The sequence below is a fragment of the Canis lupus genome, chromosome 6 (genome assembly GCF_003254725.2).
Source record: "Canis lupus dingo isolate Sandy chromosome 6, ASM325472v2, whole genome shotgun sequence".
In the NCBI taxonomy this organism is placed as follows: Eukaryota; Metazoa; Chordata; class Mammalia; order Carnivora; family Canidae; genus Canis; species Canis lupus.
Genome location: NC_064248.1, coordinates 51,573,424 through 51,587,964, shown reverse-complemented (window position 1 = coordinate 51,587,964; position 14,541 = coordinate 51,573,424). Strand labels below are relative to the sequence as shown.

The 14,541-nt window shown below is 35.9% G+C and overlaps 1 protein-coding gene and 1 long non-coding RNA gene across 12 annotated transcripts in view; one reads left to right on the top strand and one right to left on the bottom strand.

The window, feature by feature from the left end:
• LOC112640801 (uncharacterized) overlaps positions 1 to 14,541 on the top strand; it is a 184,068-nt gene that overhangs the window by 76,677 nt on the left and 92,850 nt on the right. For all 8 annotated transcript variants that reach the window (XR_007411433.1, XR_004816952.2, XR_004816948.2 and 5 more), the window contains one exon: positions 11,404 to 11,521. This is a non-coding gene — a long non-coding RNA (uncharacterized LOC112640801). The remainder of the gene's footprint in view (positions 1 to 11,403; positions 11,522 to 14,541) is intronic.
• Positions 1 to 14,541, bottom strand: part of DPYD (dihydropyrimidine dehydrogenase) — a 796,351-nt gene that overhangs the window by 776,960 nt on the left and 4,850 nt on the right. The window contains exon 1 of one of the 4 annotated variants that reach the window (XM_025417539.3): positions 3,141 to 3,273. The exons of the other annotated variants lie outside the window; for them this stretch is intronic. The gene's annotated coding sequence lies outside the window, so the exon portion shown is untranslated. Of the gene's footprint in view, positions 1 to 3,140; positions 3,274 to 14,541 lie in introns of those variants that run through there. 4 annotated transcript variants of the gene reach the window in all.

The following is a 14,541-nucleotide window of genomic DNA, read 5'->3' as shown; positions in this document are numbered from 1 at the left end:
CAAAGGAGGTATTTACCCCATAGAAATTAGCAAACACTACAAATCAGGGTTTCCTACTCTTCATTACCCTCTCTCAACTCCCAGTTAGTTGTTTATCAGTATGTCACTGGTAAGAGTAGTAAAAGATGCTGCTGCTTTTCCTCAAAAGCTCATCCTAATTTATTTATTTTTTATTTGTGTGTGTTTTCATTATATTGATAAGAATTAAATAACACTTAAAGATGACATTATTAAAACAATGGGATAATTCAGAGATTATCCACAAGATGCACTGGGCAGTAAGGTAATCATAATGTTTCAATGATAACACCTTAATAATAATGGAAGGAACTCACAATTCCAAGGCAATCTAAAGTAGTTTCCATGGGTAATAAAAGGCCTGGATGAGCTTGAGTAATAACAAAGGAACTTTTTGTAACTACTCAATGCAATTTAATTCCTGCAGAAAACCTGACTCAAGAAATAAGTTATCAAACTATCAAATTGTTTTATGCAGGTATATTATTTTTAGGCCATAGTTTTTATGCAGGTATGTTATTTTAAAATTGATAAACTAAATTACAAGTTATGATTATACAATGTATACCTCTAAGTATTCACCATGTACCATAATTAATTCAAAATTGCACAGTACTAAAGATGCAAAAGGGGCAAGGGTTAAGCTAATATAAATTGGCCATAAATATACCATTTAATCACATTTTTTAATCATCAAATAAGAACTGGTTATCTTGACAGTGGCATTGTTATTGTTACAAAGTAGAATGCAAAAGAAAAATGTCCTTCAGTCAGGAGTCCAGTGATCCAAGGTTTTAGAACACATACCTGAATGTACAGAAATTATAGAAGGAAAATATATATATATGGAGAATCCCCAAACCAACTCCAGTCTTTTAGTCCATTGTGCTTATTTCTTTTTCCTAATTTCTCCAACAAATAATCTATCCTGTCAGAGGTCAAAGTAGCCTGGAAAAGGGCAAAACTGGTCAGTTAACATCATATTGAGAAGTGATTGATGATATTTCATCAGCTCCCTCCATTGCAACCATCTGGTTTGTGGATGAGAAGCCATTCATACCTTGCTTCATTTACACATGTGAAGGACTCCTTGAAGAACCCATTATAAAATATCTTATTGAGAAATTTTGTGAATGCATACAGTGGGAAAAAAATGAGGTAACATTTGAAGGACTTCCCATTCCTATACTTCTTTTAGTCCTCATTTTCTTGTCATGTATTCTAATGTCTGAATAAACAGCAATGTAAAATTGGGCTCATATTCATAGGTTTTAGTTTCCAATTCACTACTGACTGTAATCAAACCATTTAACCTTTCTATGCCCTTGGTTTCAACATTTCTGAAAGTGATGCATCTTTGTAAGGCTGGGAACATGTTCATAAGTAAAGCAACAGAGAAAAAAAAATGTTGTAAAGTGCACAGACCCACATTCACCCTCTTTAATCTAACTTTGCCAGCTCCTATACTTCTACCTGTCTTACATTTGACCCGTTTCAGCCAGGGTAGCCCTCTACTTCCTATCTCTAAAAATAGACACCTAACTCATTTTTTGGTCCCTGAATTACTGGAGATCAGAGTGAAGGTGGGAGGAAATTGCAACAAAAGTTACAGGAATTTCTTTATCATCATTTATTAAACAATATCAAAATAACAGTGTAAAAGTAAATGATTAAGTTGCATGAATGTGAATTCATAGCATGCAGACTTTAATTCTAACCCCATAATTCTAAACCATCACCCCAAAGCATTTCTTACTTTCTATTTTGATTTATAGTTATTTGTGAATTTGCCTCATATTCCATTCTGGTATCATAAGCTCATTTAGGACAGACACATTTATCTTTCTAGCCAGTCCCCACATGTACTTAATGTAGTGCCTAGGATATAGCAGGTACTTAATAATTACTTATAAAATGGAATGAAGTTATATTTTGTTGGTAACTTAAGCTTTGGAGAAAAAATATATATAAATTTTTAATGTGGATTTTAAAAGTTATCTATGTGGTTCTTTGCCATATTTGATAATAAATATCTTTTCCTTTCATACAAGGACTGTACATGTCTCTAAACTAAGTTAAACAGCTTTCTGATAATACCAGCTTACATTTGCATTTATTCTTAATTCATCTGTTCCAAACAAAACACTATGAGGTAGATAGGAAAAGTATCATGATCTCTATTTCATAGATAAGGAAATTTGCTTAAGTTCACAAAGCTAAAAAGAAGCAGAACTAGGACTTTAATAGCATATTCAAGACTCTCTAAAATATAACATTAAATCCTAATTATTTTCTTTTTTTTTTTTTATTTTTTTTTCTTTAATTATTTATGATAGTCACACAGAGAGAGAGAGAGAGAGAGAGGCAGAGACACAGGCAGAGGGAGAAGCAGGCTCCATGCACCAGGAGCCCGACGTGGGATTCGATCCCGGGTCTCCGGGATCGCGCCCTGGGCCAAAGGCAGGCGCCAAACCGCTGCGCCACCCAGGGATCCCTAATTATTTTCTTAAACTACGAATTTGAATGCAATAAAGTTCTCTTCTCTTATACATGTTAGATATCACTACCCTCACTACCCTTACATCTAAAGTATCTTCCCTCCTTCCCTTTCTTCCTTCCACAGATATGCCAGGTTCTTTGCAATCCATACTTATTTGCAATCCATATTTATTTGCAGCATGCCTAGCTGGCTGAGTCAGTTAAGTGTCCAACTCTTGGTTTTGGCATAGGTCATGATTTCAGGGTCCTGGGATCAAGCCCCATGTCAGCCTCCCCGCTCAGTGGGGAGTCTGCTTGTTTCCTGCCTTCTCTGCCAGTCCCTTCCCTCACCTTCTGTCTCTAAAATAAATAACTAAATCTTTTTTAAAAAAAAAATCTGTATTTATTTGCTTGCTAAGGATGACATGAAAAAATTACTCCAAATTGGGTGCCTTAAAACAACAGAAATTTATTGCCTTAAAACAACAGAAATTTATTACCTTAGAGTTCTGGAAGAGTCCCTTCCCTCACCTTCTGTCTCTAAAATAAATAATTTTTTTTTAATCTGTATTTATTTGCTTGCTAAGGATGACATGAAAAAATTGCCACAAATTGGGTGCCTTAAAACAACAGAAATTTATTACCTTAGAGTTCTGGAAGATGCAGGTATGATGCAGGTGTCAACGAGTCATATGCACCCTGAAACTTGTAGAGGAGCCTACTTCATTGTCATGTCAAGGTTCCAGTGTTTGCTGTCTCTCCCTGGCACTCCTTGGCCTGCAGATACATTATTCCAATGTCTGCCTCTAATCACATGGCCGTCTTTCCTCAGTACCTTTACATCATTTTTCCTCTGTCTTCTACTTTTTTTTTTTTAAGATTTTATTTATTTATTCATGAGACACACACAGAGAGGGGGGGGGGGCAGAGACACAGGCAGAGGGAGAAGTAGGCTCCATGCAAGGAGCCCGACGTGGGACTCGATCCCAGGTCTCCAGGATCAGGCCCTGGGCTAAAGGTGGCTCCAAACCGCTGAGCCACCCGGGCTGCCCTGTCTTCTACTCCTTATGTCTGTGCTCCTATCATCTCCCCACTCCTTGGTTACCTCATCACCCTCTGTCCTAATGCAGTAAGAATGTAAATCAATTTCTTTTTTCACACCCCACTGTTATTTATAGTAGTCTTAGTTTCAACAGTCACTTGGTTCATCCAGCTCTGCCCCTTATTCAACTATCTTACTGGCAATAATTTTTCCTTCCACATCACCATGGGCACCATCTCCCTAGGTTATGATCTCAGCTTTCTTATTACCTATGATCACATCATCTCCAAAAGCTTTATTTCAAACACACCACTCCATCCTCCACCTCTTCCACCTTCATACTTTTCCGCCTTTCAGCAGCTACCTGACCTTATGGAGACCACTATTTCATTGAGCCTATTACCTCTGGTATTCTCAAAACTCATTTTTCTCTACTATCCTGAATTGTCTCACGTAAGATTCCCTGATTTACCACCATGTCTTCTTCACGACACCCTTAATTCTCTGCCCCTCTCTCACACCAATGTTATTGCCCAGGTAAATCCTACCCCAATTAACTACTCTGTCTGAACCCAAGCAGTTAAAAGCAGATGGACAAACCCACAATTATATTCATGTTGAATTCTTAAGAAATTTCAAATAGAAAACACACACTGCCTAACAATACTACTATAGTACCTTATTATTTTCATTTTCCCACTTTGCAGAAAGTTTATTCATACTTTCTTCTGTTTTTCAAATTTACTTCTTGTTTTCCTCTTAGCCTCAGTTAATGGCGTTGCCTCATACTCTTATTGAGAAACTAAAAACCAGCAGATGGGAACACCCACTATTGTACCTCTCTGGCATCCATCTGACTGGAATGCTTATACTTATCAACTCTATTCCCCCTCATCCAAAGAATCCCTTTATACAGGTAATTATCCCTTCTGTGTCTCTCAACACTGGTGTCTCTTGGTTCTCTTTCATTAGCATATGTACATGCTCTAACTTCCCCCTCCAGTTATTTCCCAATTTCTGTGTTTCTCTGTAAAGTGAAACTTTACCCTAGAGTTTTCTAGTGTCACTGTCTCACTTCCTTATCTCCTGTGCCCTTCTCAATCCATTCCAATTAGGCTTCTTTTTCTAAGAGCTATCATTAAATTCACAATTTCTCTATGCTACCAAATTACAAGGAAACTTTCATGCCTTCATCTTACCCTATCAATAGCAATAAAGAGAGCTGACTACACCACCTCCTTCCTCCTTCCTTGCGTTCTGTGACATCACAGACTCCTGGCTACTTCTAAATGCTTAAATCACCATCCCTTTATCTAGCTACACTGTCTCTAAGTGATTTTACTCAGCCCCAGGATTTTAAACATCAATTTTGTATCAGTAATTCCCCACTTCCCATCTCTGGCTGTGATTTCTTTACTAACCTTCAGATACTTATTTCCAGAGGCTTACTTAATATCTTTACTTTGATATCTAATAGGTATTTAAAACTTAATGTTGTTAAATACAACACTTGTATCTCACACCTGGTATTTCTTTTTGCCTCTCGGATTAAGCCAAATCCCACCTCTTTAATTTTCTTTCTTTCTTCCTCAAAGGCCATGGCAGACTCCTTCTGGTATTTCAGGTTTAACTTCAAATGTCACCTACATAACAAGGCCTTCTCTGACTATCCCAAACAAAGGAAACTCCTCCAGTCATTCTGCATATTACTGTAGTACATACACTTTGAAATTTTTACTGTCATTTATTTCTTACTGTAATGCAATTTTAGTGAGAGCAGAAATCTTTTCTGTCTTGTTTGCAGGTATGCTTTTAAAATCTGAACCAAGGGATGCCTGGGTGGCTCAGCAGTTAAGTGTCTGACCCGCTCAGGTCATGATCCTGGAGTCCTAGGATCAAGCCCACATTGGTCTCCCTGCATGGAGCCTGCTTCTCCCTCTGCTATGTCCTGCCTCTCTGTGTGTGTGTGTCTCATGAATAAATAAAATCTTTAATAATAATAATAATAATAAAATCTGGACCAGTTTCTAGTATACAGGGAGAAATTAATAAAGATTTTTGAACGTACAAAAGAAAAAGTTAAATTTCTGTGTTTAAAACATCAAAGTAACAGATTATCAAAGCGACAATTGGAGTCAAAAAGATAACTGGTAGCCATTAACAGTGTTCGAGGCAGTTAGTTAGGTTTTAACAGGATGCCTGGAAGCCAGCAATGAGGAAGTCATGGCCAGCTATTGGGAAAGTCCGAGGCCTGACAGCATTTCAAAACAAAGTTACAAGAAGCTGGATCAAAGTGGAGAGAGAGGTCCATGATGGCTGACAATGTTGGGCAGAAAGCCCCACTTCCAAAAAATCCCCACCCCAAATAATGAATATTCCACCCCCTTGTTAACAACCATTAGTAAAAGATACAAACCTAAACCCCAAGGCCTACAGTGCTCTCCCACTCCATTACTCACTCTCAGATCTTGAGAGCACACTTTTGCTTTAAGAAACTTTCCCACTTCCATTGTGTTCTGTCCTTGAATTCTTTCTCATGAAGTGACCAAGAGCCTTCAGAGACATCTATGGAATGGACTGGATCAAGGCCTCAGGGCTGTGGTCTTCCCCAGTTCACGCAGCAACATTAATATTTTAATATTTAGTGTTAATTCTGTCTTTGCTATATGCTGACACTATTAAAAATGATGAATATGTAGTATGTCCTTCAACCATACAACAATCCTATGATACAGGTACATCACTGTATCTCCATCAGACAGGTGAGGAAATTAAAACATGGAAAGTTAAAATTATTTGCCAATGTCAAAAACTAATATGTGACATAGCTAGGATATGATGAACATTAGCACTTTAATTCCAGAGTCTACATTCTTAACTACTAATCTGCACTACACTTTCATTTTAACTAAAATAAGCAATAATGATCCATTAAATATTGCATTATAATAAATACTATAATAGGGACAGTCCGGGTGGCTCAGCGGTTTAGTGCCACCTTCAGCCCAGGGCCTGATCCTGGAGACCTGGGATCGAGTCCCACGTCGGACTCCCTGCATGGAGCCTGCTTCTCCCTCTGCCTGTGTCTCTGCCTCTCTGTTTCTCTCATGAATAAATAAAATCTTAAAAAAAAAAATACCATAATAGATCAAGCCTACTAGTCCATTGCTGTTTCTGAATTTACCTGAAGTTAGTTTTAGTGGATTATATATTTCCAAAAGAGTATTGATTTTGTTGTGATTTTATAATTAATTAGCATCTAATATTCTTAAAATCTGTGATGTTTCTACTTTTCCTTTGTATGTGTGTATACTTTTTCACTGAAGTATAATTGACTTACAATATCAGTTTCAGATGTACAACCTAGTGATTCAAGTTATGTACACTATGAAATGCTCACCACATAAGTGTATTTACTATTTGTCACCATACAAAATTATTACAATATTATTGACTATATTCCCTATACTGTATTTATTTCCTATACTGTACTTTTCCTCCTCATGACTAATTGATTTAGAATTGGAAGTCGTATGTACCACTTAATCCCCTTCACTATCTCATCTATCCCTTATTGCCCCCACCCTGGCAGCCCCAGTTTGCTCTCTGTATTGGGTATATTTCTGGTTTCTGTTTGTTCGTTTTGTTTTCTTGAATCTACATATAAGCAAAATCACATGGTATTTGTCTTTTTCAGTCTGACTTATTTCACTTAGCATAACGTGCTCTATCTACATTATTGCAAATAGCAAGATTTAATTATTTTCTATGGCTAAGTAGTATGCCATTGTGTGTATATATATATCACTTCTTCTTGATCCATTCATCTGTTGATAGACACTTGGACCTGCTTCCATATCTTGGCTTTTGTAATTAATGCTGCAATGAACATAGGGGTGCATATATCTTTTTACATTAGTGTTTTCATTTTCTTTGGATAAATTCTCAGAAGTGGAGTTATTGGATCATACAGGATTTCTATTTTTGATTTTTTAAGGCTGCAACAATTCACATTCCCATCAACAGTGTAGATGGGTTCCCTTTTCTTCACATCCTAACACTTATTTTTTGTCTTTTTGACACTAGTTATTCTAACTGATGTAGGTTAGCCTAGTTATTCTGATAGTTCATTGTGGTTTTAACTTGCACTTCCCTGATGTTGAAGAATGCCAAGTATCTTCCATGTATCTGTTGGATATTTGTATGTCTTCCTTGGGGAAATGCATATTCAGGTCCTCTGCCTATTTTATTTTTTTGAAAATTTATTTATTTCCTTAAGAAAGAGAGAGAGTACATGTGTGAGCAGGGTGGGAGTGGAGAGATGAGAGGGCGAGAATCCTCAAGCAGACTCCCTGCTGAGCACACAGCCTGACCTGGGGGCTCAATCCCAGGACCCTGAGGTCATGACCTGAGCTGAAATTAAGAGTTAGACGCTCAATGCTTAAACAACTGAGCTAGCCAGGTGTCCGTGCCCATTTTTAAATTGATTACTTGTATTTTTGGTGTTCAGATGAGTTCTTATTATATTTTGGATATTAACCTCATCAACTATATCATTTGCAAATATCTTCTTCCATTCAGTAGGTTGCCTTCTCCTTATGTAGATGGTTTCCTTAGCTGTGAAAAAGTTTTTTTTAGTTTAATGTAGCCCCAATTGCTTATTTTTACCTTTGCTTCTCTTTCTTGAAGAGACAAATCCAGAAAAATATTGCTAAGGCCAATGTCCAAGAGATAATTATCTGTTTCCTTTTAAGAATTTTATGGTTTCAGGGAGTGCCTGATTGATTGAGCATCTGCCTAGCGTCCTGGGATCAAGCCCTGTTCAATGGGGAGCTTACTTCTCCCTTTCCCTCTGCCCTCCCCACCCCCTCACCTGTGCATACTCACACTAGCGCACACACTCTCTTTGACCTCTCTCTCTCAAATAAATACTTCAAATCTTTACCCTCCCCCCCCCCCAAAAAAAAAGAATTTTATGGCTTCAGGTCCTACATTTAGGTCTTTAATATATTTTGAGTTTACTTCTCTGTATGGTGATAGAAAGTTGTCCAGTTTCATTCTTTTACATGTAGAGTCCAGTTATTCCACTACTATTTATTGCAGAAACTATCTTTTCCTCATTTTGTCTTCTTGCCTCTTTTCATCACAGATTAGTTGCCCATATAAATGTTTATTTCTGGGCTCTCTATTCTGTTTCATTGATCTATGTGTATATTTTTGTGCCATTAACATACTGTTTTGATTACAATAGCTTGATATCTAGACTTGTGATACCTACAGCTTTATTTCTCTTTTTTTCCCTCAAGATTGCTTCAGGATATTTTGTGGTTCCATATAAATTTTATGATTATTTGTTCTAGTTCTGTGACAAATATTATTGGTATCTTGATAGAGGTTAAATTGAATCCCTATACCGCTTTGGGTAATATAGACATCTTAACAACATTAATTCTTCCAATCTATGAGCATGGTCTATCTTTCCATTTACTTGTGCCATCTTCAATTTCTTTCATAAATGTCTTATGGCTTTCAGAATATACATTGTTCATCTCCTTGGTTAAATTTTTTTCTAGGCATTTTATTCTTTTTCATGGGATTGTTTTCTTAATTTCTCCTTCTGCTACTTCATTATTAGTATATTGAAACATAACAGATTTCTGTGTATTAATTTTGTATTCTGCACCTTCACTGAATAAATTACTCTAAGAGCTAAGAGTTTTTCGGTGTAATCTATGGCTTTCTATATTTAATATCATGTCATCTGTATATAATGATACTACATGACATTTTTACTTCTTACTTACCAATCTGGTGCCTTTTCTTTTTTTGGTCTTATTGCTGCATGTAGGACTTCGAGTACTATTTAAATAAAAGAGGTAAGAGGGGACCATCTTTGACATGTTCCTCATCTTAAAGGAAAAGTTTTCATTCAGCTCTTCATCACTGACTGTGATGTTAGCTGAGGATTTTTCATATATGGCTTTCATTATGTTGAAGTGTGTTCTCTCTAAAGTCACTTTGTTGAGAGATACTTCTACTTAGTTGTATTTCTATTTCTATTTACCTCTTATATTTTACTCTTACACTAAAATCCCGTTAGTTTGTTTAAAAGAAAAGCCAGGGACTCCTGGGTGACTCAATGGTTGAGCATCTGCCTTTGGCTCAGGATGTGATCCCAGGGTCCTGGGATCGAATCCTGCATCAGGCTCCCTGTTGGGGAGGGAGCCTCTGCCTGTGTCTCTGCCTCTCTCTCATGAATAAATAATTAAAATCTTAAAAAAAAAAAAAGAAAACGAACCTATTTTAAGACGTGGAAAAAATGTTCAAATTAACCAATATTCAAATAAATACAAATTAAGCCAATCATCACTTTCTTCCTCTTCTTAAGTACCATAAGGAAAAGAAAAATAAATTGCACACACACATGCTTTTGTGTATGTACACATATGTACATACATGCACACATACACACACACACACACACCAATTTATATTTTTAATATAAAGGCCTAAGGTAAAAGAATGTTTTGAAAATATGGTCTGTTCAAGTGGCCTTAAGTGAGACAGGGGCACAGGGTACCAGGTACAATATAAAAGTTTTCATTCCTGGTCACACACTAGAACATCTGCAGTTGGTGTCATACCTAATCATTCAAAATAAAAGCCTGACATTTACCCATTTAGGAAACAATCTGAAACCCAACTTAACCCTTCCTGTTTTCCCTGGTGGAAAAATAAGGAAACATCAGGCAGTCAAGCCATAATCTAGAATGAAGCATCAAATCACCATTAAGCCCAAACGAAGTCACATCCACATCAAAGGAAAACTATATTCAAATGCTTGTGTGTTCTGTAACCTTGAATGTGGTGGGGAGATGAAGCAAACGAGTAATTGGTTCCAATTCCATTTTGTCTTTTCCGTCCTTGCACCCAATAATGGACTTTTTCCTTTTAAAAAATGCTTTTTTAAAAAGACACTTAATTTGAATCATGTAGGTAGGTGGAAAAGGCAAAGTAAAACGCACTATATTTCAATGAAACCAACCCTTACAAGTATATTTAAGCAAAATGTCTTAAAAGAAAAAATATTGAAGTCTTATTATAAATAATTAAAACAAAGTAAACATCTGATCATTAAGGAGAGGCTTGCATAAATTTTGGTATCTCCACTCCATGAAGTCTTATGGTGCTATTTAAACTATTTAAAAAGCCAGTATGAATGGGGGGAAATAGTTCTTATCAGAGAAGAAAACAAATATAAAGCTAAATATGATTAAAACTGTTTAGGAAAAAACTGCTTATGCATAGGAAAGAAAATAACTAAATCGCTTAGCAGGGCTAATTTGGGTGGTGTGCCTATGTATGTTTGAGGTCTATTTTCTAACTTTTTTGGACATTTTTTTCTGGAATGCTCATGAAAAATAATCTTAAAAATTAAATCATAGGAATAAAAAACATTAATAAAAGTTACCCCCTCCCCCCAAGATGCTTTTTGCTTCTTGCTGTGAAAGCTGTCGTGCTTTATTTAACCCTAAGGATCTATGAGGAGAACTGAGTGTCTTTCTTTGGAGTATGCGGATTTCAAGCATTCTACTCCAGTACTCCCCAATATTTATGTAAGAATATCTGAAAGAAAGTCTCCAAAGCTTTGAAGTCACTGTGGTACAAGAAGTCAGAGAAAGGTAATGTGAATTCCCTATGGGCTAGAAACCCAAGAATTTAATACTCTGGTTTCCACTGACAGTTACCAATCAACAAACACTGGAGAAACTAAGAGACTCCCAACTCCTTTTTAGAATCTCTGACCATAGTTTCTAAAGACAACATTATCTAAGAGACACAAAATATGAATTTATGAATTCCAGATCACCTCACAGAACTCTATCCATAAATAGAAGGATTGGAATTTTTCTTTGTGCTCAGGAAAAACTTAACTGAAAAAGAAAAGGAAGAAGGCACGCATAAAGAAAGTTTAAAAATCAGGTAAGTATGCCAATTCTATATAGTAGATACAAATGGTATACTTAATCCTATCTAGCATGTAAAATAGAGTAGCTATGACAACACCATGCCTGCATTTCCTTAATATGATTACTCAGCAGGTCACATTTCCAAACAATTTCACCATTGCCGTATTTTATTACAAATCATCCTTAAAAGACCGATCAATAGCAAATTCACTGAGAAGTCAGCAAACTCTTCACAGTGGTTGAATGATTTCCACAAGGTCAGAGAGCAAGAGACGCAACACGTAGAGCAAACATATTCCCGAGCCTGTCCCCTATCCTAGAATACTTGTATTAATTAACATATAGTAAATACATACTCTCTACTATTGCTTTGCTGGAGATTTTCAAATGGCTTTTACGTTAGATATACTAACATTTTTAAAGTTTTAACATGCTGCTAAAGTCAATTTTTAGAATCATTCAAAGGCTTTCACAAAGATAAAAGATCTAGTTAGGCGAGTCAATTGTGGGTAGGTAAAACAGGTAGAAAATTAGGAGATGAAGTTTGGAGAGAAAAGTATAAGGGGAGGAGGGGAGGATCAGCAGAGAGTGGTGGCTAATAAAATATGGGAGGAGGGAAAGTGCAGTCAGGTCTCCATCCATGAGCACCATCTGTATAAATCAGGCTTGGAGTTGACATGTAATTTTGTGTGGGTCCCCTGAGAAGTGGCCCTCAGGGCTTCATTATTGATGAAGAGATTTTTCTTCAAAGTGGCCCAGTCAGCAATGCCTCAAGGGGACATTCATAAGCACTCATAATATCAATTTCCAAACACCTGGGAGGTAGGGACACAGATTGTCTCTTTAATTATTATGATAGAGGTAGAGGATACCAAGAATGCTATTACACAAGCAAGCTGAAATTCTCAAAAAAAATAAAATTATCACAACCTAGTATGAAAATATTTAATATTTGAGTCATCTTTCAGAAAAAAAACACAGTTTACATTTTCCTGGTGCAAAACAGGTTGATCTCCAACTGTTTCCTTCCTAGGAATTGAAAAAGTTTTCATGAATATACAGTGTGTACAGGGCTGTTTAGAAGTCTAGGAATAAAAAACTGTCTTTGAAGCTAATGTACCTCCTTAGAGAAATTAGAAGCTTAATCCAGTTTGTACAGAGATACAAAAACGCTGGGCTTTTTTTTTAAATAATTGTGTAGAAGTTTCTTTTTAGGAAAGGATAATACTAAACCCTTCTAAATACAGGTGAGAATGCCAAGAAATAATTTTCACCAACGCACTGTCTTGATATAGTCGCAAAAAACACTCAGAAAAACACTAAAAAATTATTCCATATGTACACTGCAGTTAAATACTAAGGATTAAGGGGGGTCAGCCCTAGATTTGAATGTTATTCCTTAGTGTATCAGACGTGGATAATCCTATATAGAGAAATACCTATGCCACAAACTTCCTTTGAATCTCCTTCAGTTTACACTAGAGGGCCAGCAATATAGAAGGCATTACACATTTTTTTTTTTTAGATTTTATTTATTTATTCATAGAGTCAGAGAAAGAGAGAGGCAGAGACACAGGCAGAGGGAGAAGCAGGCATCATACAGAGAGCCTGATGTGGGACTCGATCCAGGGTCTCCAGGATCACGCCCTGGGCTGCAGGCGGCACTAAACTGCTGCGCCACTGGGTCTGCCCTACACATATTTTTTAAATAAATTTTTTTAGAAAACGAAAGGGCTCTTCGTAATTTAGTCTGAATTTCAGAAACTCCCCCTTCTCATTGATATTGACAAATAAAATTCAAGAAGTTTCTTATAAAACATATCTGCATCATTTCTGAAGCTTTTTTCCTACTTCTTTTAACTTCATTAACTCCTCCTTACCTCACATATTTTAACAGACTTTGATACCACTAGTTAATTTCTGGAGTTGAGCAAATTCCAGCCAAATGACATTTACATACTACACATGATATATGCAGTAGTGATATTTAAAAAGAAGTACTACCATTTAAAAAAAACATATATTTTATGTGACAGACACTGTTTGACGCACTATATGTATATGACACCAATTAATCATTATAGCTATTGCATGAAATAATTAGGATTAAATCCAATTGACAGAGAAAGAAATAATAGTCCAGGAAGGAACTTGACCACAATAACAAAAATATAAAAAGGAAAAAGCCAGGAATGGAACCCAGGTCTGTTTTAACAGGATGCTTTCTTTTTTAACCTAATGAACTGAATACTTGATTTTGCGAAATACAAAATAAATAACTATATAAAATTACTGAATTCCTAGTATCAATAAAAAGATATCTGTGGTGAACATTCTAAAAGAAAAGTTATACGTTGAGTTCACATCTAGCATAACATTTTAATTACAAGCAATGGAAGAAGTAATAATTATAAACCACAGGAAATATATAATCCTATTAAGAGTTATCTCAGTAGTATAATTGGCTCCAGGATACCAGTGAACATTCACACTATTGATGTTTGAGACCAAAAAAATACCTTCTGTTTTGATATAGAGGATTAAGAGCAAATGAAATCCAGAAGGTAATCATGTCACATTTGAAAATCAAAATTCTCTCTATAAATTTATAATCTTAGAATGTCTTATTAAATATTTTTAAATTAAGGTAGGGCAGAAGGGAAATTTTTCTTACAGTTTTAAGGACTGAAGGTTTCTACCACATATTTGTCATTATAGCTATATAGCTAAGATGCAGAAAAATAAATTGGCCAATCTTGCTTTTCAATATCCTCTTTAGGCACATTGAAGCCTGAACTGTATCAGTCATATTTTCTTTGTCATATTATTTTATTACTTGCTTTTTTCAGTCTTTATTTTTAGTGTTTTTCATTTTATAACTTAAGTTTGTGCTAATTAAAAATTCTCCCACAGTCACCAAATAGATTTACTGTACTGGAAAGTCTATTTTTCAGCTCTTGCATTGTTCCATTTGGTAAAATGCTGTATCCAAATTGTTAAGTAAAGAGATTACTTAAAGATTATCCAATTATC